This window comes from Vicugna pacos, chromosome 19 (assembly GCF_048564905.1).
Source record: "Vicugna pacos chromosome 19, VicPac4, whole genome shotgun sequence".
NCBI classification, from domain to species: Eukaryota; Metazoa; Chordata; class Mammalia; order Artiodactyla; family Camelidae; genus Vicugna; species Vicugna pacos.
In genome coordinates this window covers 43,665,490-43,671,778 of record NC_133005.1, presented here as the reverse complement: position 1 = coordinate 43,671,778, position 6,289 = coordinate 43,665,490, and positions in this window count along the sequence as shown.

The following is a 6,289-nucleotide window of genomic DNA, read 5'->3' as shown; positions in this document are numbered from 1 at the left end:
GAAATGTAAATTGGAATTCATCATTGGCATGGTTATTTCAAAACAATTACAGGGAGACTGTAGGATAAAGCAAACAATTATGCTAAGGTTACTGTTACTGGGAGCCGTGATTTTCAGCCTAAGAGAAAAATTTTAAACCAAAGAAGTAAAGTAACTCCCTATAATCTTAATGTTAAATTGAAAATATCAGTATAAACATGTGTTTTCTTTATCAAATATTTTTTTCTGTCTCCCAAAAAGACTTAGAAGACCACAGCCCAGTAGTATTTTAAAATGAGCCCTCCCAGCATGCAGACTGTATTCCCTGTTACTCTCTCTGTCTTGTTGTTCTGAAACATTGGCACATAACTGGAAAGAATAAAACAATTACCTTGAGCACCTTGTATGGACTGGATGACATTTCAGGTCACCAAACAGAGGAGGATGTCTTCTTTGGAGGAAAATACCAGCTAGTATATACTCAGGGGGAATGACAGAGTTTTAAAAATCACCCTTTTGGTCCCTTAAGAGTGGTGGGCCTAGGCAATAGTGATCAAGGGACACTGAAGCTAGGAAGTGCAATATTGGTGGGGGCCATTCTACTGGCTCAGCCAGGTGACAACGTGGGAACCAATTTTACGTGTGTTGTGTGTTCACCATCATAGAAGTGAGCTAATGAATCCTGTGCCCCATGGTGCAGGGCCCACCATGCAAGATGCTTGCCTGGGACACTAAAGCTGAACCTAGTGATGCTTCTGGATTAGATACCTGTTTGTACAAACTATAACATATAGAGCAAAACATCAATCTAGTGCACAAATCCAGAATGTGAATCATTGCAGCAACTGGATGGCAGGTCTGCAAGGGAGCTGGGTGGGGTCTGTGCCGGGAAGAAGGGGGATGGTTATGCAACAGGAGGGAATCGGGAAAGTGCACCAAACGGAAATGCAAATGGCCCTAAATAAATAAAAGAGGCTTAACTTCGCTTATTATGAAAGAAATGCCAATTAAAATGAATTGATACACCATTTCTCTTGGGTCCATTTGCCTCAGATCCAAAAGTGTGACTCCATTCTCTGTAGGCAAGACCATGAAATGGGTATTTTCATGAGCTGCCAATTGGAAAGAAAAATAGAACAACTCCTGGGAAGAGAAATTAGATGTTTCTTTGTTTCAAAAAATGGTCTGTGCATGTATCCTTTAATCCAGCAATTCAGCCTCTAAGGATTTATTCTAAAGATTCATGGGCAAAAATACAAGAAGACATCTGCCGAAGGCTACGTACGTCTTGCAGCTTTTTTTCGCACTATCAAACATCTGGAAGCAATTCAAATGTGCACCAGGAGGAGGCTGATTACATGTACTACGGCACCGCCACACAACGGAGTAACATTCAGTTAGAAAAGGAACGAGAGGTATCTACGAACTTCTGGAGAGTGAGTCCAGGGTGTATTAGAAATCAAAAAAAAATGCAAGTGAAGAAAAGCGTGTTTGATGTACTATTATTTATCTAGGAAGGGGGACTCTGTGTGTGTGTGTGTGTGTGTGTGTGTGTGTGTGTGTGTACTTGCCTATATTTTTAACACCTTTATTGAGGAATGAGTTCAGTAAACTACACATATTTCAGATTCACACGTTGATGAATTTTGATAAATGTATACACCCATGAAACCACAACCACGATCACTTAGCTAACATTTCCATCGCTCCCCAAGAGGTGCAATTTTTGAATTCCCAACTTATCTCTTCCCACCACTTTTACCCCCTGGTAACCATAAGTTCTCTATGTCTGTGAGTCTGTTTCAGTTTCATAGATAAGTTGTACTTGCCTATATTTTTTAAATGAAAAGAAAAAGCCCAAAATGTTAAAAATATGTCTCCTTATAGAAAGAGAAGGAGATCAGGGTGGAGGGGACAGAGTTAGGAGCTAGACTTCTCATGATATATCCTGTCTGTAGAAATGACTCAAACCATGCAAATATTTTTATATAATTATACAAAATTAGTTCTAACTATGCAAAATGAACATAAGTAATAACCAAATTATATAGTTATATATAGATAATTGTTTTAAAAAATCAACCCCTATTAATTGCAGTGAAAATAAGGCAAAGTAAACCTAATTATAGATCGAGATGGCAGAACAGTTACACAAAGGAACTCTCCCTGCTGACTTTAACTTACCGACAGTTGTCTGACTGCATAGCCCCAGAAAATCATACCGAAAGGGAAAAAAACTTGGGAAAAAAATCTTAAACTGACTTCAGCAATCCTAACTTTGCTGGCAGCGCTGTATTTTTACTCTGAGAGTATTTGGTGTATGTTGTAGGAGAAAGTAATACAGTGATTGCTTTGACATCAGGAGCTGGAATTTTCAGAACAGGAGAAAGAGGATACAGACTAAGATCGGTGAGGTCAGTAAAACTCCTATCTGTAGATCTAAATTTGATTGGAAAGTCTTAGGGGCGATTCAGAATGTAGCTTATCCTTAAAACATGTGCATTCCCTAGGTCTGTCCACCGACAAGGCCAAGAAAGCATGGCCTGGACAACGAACACAAGAGGTGAGCACCCCCAGCCCAGAGATTATGGTCTCTGTTTCACTTTCCTCCCAAACGAACCAGAACTCCTTGGGGAAATAACTGTTTCCAGGTCTGGGGCAAGAAATGTCCCAGATGATCCTGGAATAAGTGTATTTTCAAGACTACAGAGGTCGTACAAAAAACAGTTTAGGTGCCAACTTGAATAAGCTCCACCCCCAGGGTGGGCTAATTTAAGCATCGATAAGAATAAGAACTGTAATGAACTGAAGTACACAAACAGCGCCTAAATCAGCAAAATCATAACAATACCAAACAGAACCTAACTGGTCACGTTTTAAGGAGCCGAGCAAACCAACTCAACATTTTGAAAACTGGTTTAAAAGAAGAGAGGAAGAGACCAAGGCTTTCCTGCCTCTCCTGTACAAACCGTACACCGCAGGGTGACCAGAGTGGGTGAGCGACATCTAGTAATGCATGGAGAGGAAGGGATGGGATCAGAATACTGCTGTGTTGCAACCCCCAGTGAGATAGCGGGTTTAGGCAGCAGTCACAAAGGGCTCCAACGCCTGCAGGTGAGGGACAGACATTACGCGCTCCTGATGCGTGCGGACAACTTCTCCTATCAAATATTCTTGTCCCCCACTTCCCGCCAAAATGAATCGAACTTGAAACTAATCAAGCCTCTAGGTCTAGCTGTCAGTTTATGGGAAATACAGAAATACAGATGAAGGTGTTAAAAGACTACACACAGAGATGCAATCAGAAAAATCTACGTTGTGGGAAACTCTCCAGACACATGATCTGATTACACTAACAGCTACATTGCAAGAGGTCACGGGGGACAGATTATGAGACTGAAAAGACATATCAACCAATAGAGAAGAAAGCCTCTTCTTTGGGCCCCGATTTGAATGAACAACTGCTCACAAAAATAACCGAGGCCGCCAGAGGAACGCAGCCACTGACACGCAGAGTAACGCCCCACACTGCACACCAGCAAGATGTCCACATTCTGCACCCTGGGACGTCGAGTGTGCCAGGTCTAACAGCAGAGGAGGAATAAACCTTAAAACAGGGACATGAGCCTGGATTATTGGGGGCCCCGATGTCAATCACAAAGGTTCTTAGAAGTGGAAGAGGAGAAAGGAGGGTATAGCTCCGTGGTGCAGTACATGTCTAGCATGCACAAGGTCCTGGGTTCAATCCCCAGTCCCTCTATTAAATACATACATAGACCAATCAATCAATCAATCAATCAAACGAATTAACTCCCACCTCAAAAAAAAAAGGCAAAAAATAAATAAAATACAGTGGAAGAGGGGACAGAAGAGGGGTCAGCACCAGAGTGATGGATGTAGGAGGTGGCCATCGCCAGCTCTGAAGCTGGAAGACAGACCAGAACCCAAGGACTGCAGGTTCCTCCAGACGCTGGAAAAGGCAGGGAGGGGGTTCTCCCCTGGAGCCTCTGGAAGGAACCCGCCTTGCTGACTCTTTGGTTTCAGCCCAATGAGACCCCCGTCAGGCCTCTGACCTCCAGAATTGTAAGAGGATACGTTTGCATTGTCTAAACCACTCCAGGTGTGGCGCCTGGTTACAGCAGGAAGAGGGAATAACACAGATGTCAGCGATTCCATCTCAGAGGCCACATCTGGCCCAGTGCTCACGGCTTCCTGGAGTTACCGTCCTGAAGATCGCAAGGCCTCATCTGACCCGGGTGAAGATGTCCGTGACTCAGTCAGTTTGCTATTAAGACCACACCCACTCAGCATTTCCCGGATGCATGGGTCAGGAGACTCAGCTCGGCTCAGCTGGGTTCTCCGCTTGGGACCTCACAAGGCTGCAACCAAGGTGGGGCTGGGGTCTCAGCTGGAGGCCAAGAAGATGGGTTCTGGGGTGGTGGCCTGGCTCCATCACTGAGTGGGTTCCTTAGTCTTTCTATGCCTCAGTTGTCGCGTCTGTAAAATGGGGCTATGTACAGTAGTCTATCTCATCTCATGCTTGTGAGGGTTGAATTTCTTAATATATGTGTGATGGGCTGAGTAACACCCGTCCAGATATTCCTATATCTTACTCCTGGGCACCTGTGAACGTGACGTCCCGTGGCAGAAGCACCCTCGTCCACCCAAGCCAGGTTCTCCGGGGGGAAACTCGGCACGAGCCGGTTCTCAAGTCCCCCTGACCGGCCCCTGCCAAGCAGCCAGCGTGCAGGTCACCACTGGGAAGGCAGCCCCCTCTGGCACAAGAAACCAGGAGCCCCCGCCTCCCAGAAGCATGGAAACGGGAGAGGGGAAGCAGGGCGCTGGCACCAAGCCGCTGTGAGGACGAGGGGGAAGAGGAAAGCAGCAGTGGTGCTGACGTCAGAACCATCCAGAACAGTCACGCTTCCGCGAAACTGCTGTGCTCTGCAGCCAAAGGTGCAGTGAGTCGCGGAGGTGACTGTGCTTCTAAGGGCTGTGAGCGGCACCACAGCAAAACTTCACCCATTTTCCCACCAAAGGCCCCTCAAGTGGAATTAACAGAATTCAACATCTCCCCTGCTGAGCTCTGGAGTGACAGCACAAAAGCATTCAATTTCCTTCATTTTTTCCCCCTTGAGCTCTAAAATTAATGGAAATTTCATGTTTTATGCCCTAATATGAGCAAGTTTCTTTGGGCATAAAATAATGGCATTTTTTTAATCTTCCAAGTTTCGGGTTAGAAGATGTACCAGGCTTATCCTGGGGCTTTATTCCACCCCAGCCCGGGACCCCAGGGTAAGAGCCTCTGTCTGAAGGCACAGGCTCACAGCCCAGCGCGTGACCCCCTGCCCCCGTGGCAGGGGCCTGCAGTAGGGGTGGGGAGGCCAGGGGCATGTGACCTGTGCTCCTGTCTCCCCGGGGCCACCTGGGGGCCTCGTTCCTGAGTTCATTCCCATTGCCTCACTTTCTCAGCCACCTTTCGAGTTTACGTCCATGGTGAGCTTCCAGATCCCCCTCTGAATGCAGAGTGGATACAGGCAAACACACAACAGTGGATTGATCAAAACAGGAGCTCCCATCCTACCCATGGAGGTCCTGTCCCAGGTGGGGAGAGCATGACGGCTTCTCACCGCCTCCCGCGCTGAGCCCCCAGCTCTCACTGGGGGTGTCCACCCCCATTTGAGAGAGGACCTGGCATCAGAAGGCTAATTTGTTTACATGAGGAGGTGCAGCTGGTGGAGTTACACTTGATCCAGACAATCTTGCCAGCAGGTTGCTTGGGGCCCAGCGTAGGAATCTGTGTCTGTCCTATAGGTGGAGAGGACAACAGGTTCCTTCTATAGGGAGCTTAAGACAAGGGTTGATTAGTGATGTCTGATGGGAGCAGGTGAGGAAAGGAGGCGACACTGATCTAAATAGACTCGTGGTGTCCAATCAACTCAGCCAAGGGAGTCACTGGAGGAGAGGTTGAGTTAACGCCATCACCTTGATGAGGGCCACCATTTTTTTTTTTTTTGAGCAACAGATTTGCTTTGTCTTGAAGGACACAGTCCATCCTGTGTCTCAGTGTTTCTCATACTGGTCCTGCAGACCTGGGAGATGTGTGCCTGGATTCTAGGGGGCAGTTCCACAATATGCTTTGTAATTTTCTGGTGTCTTTTCAGTAGTCATCCTTTAACAAGTTAAAAAAAAATGTTGAAAGAAATCTGCTCTGCTGAATCGTTCATTTACGATTGAAAAGCATTTTCTAGCCTCCCAAACTGAGATTCTTAAATCAGTAGATTTCAGCCTGGGGTCCTCAGCACTGTGT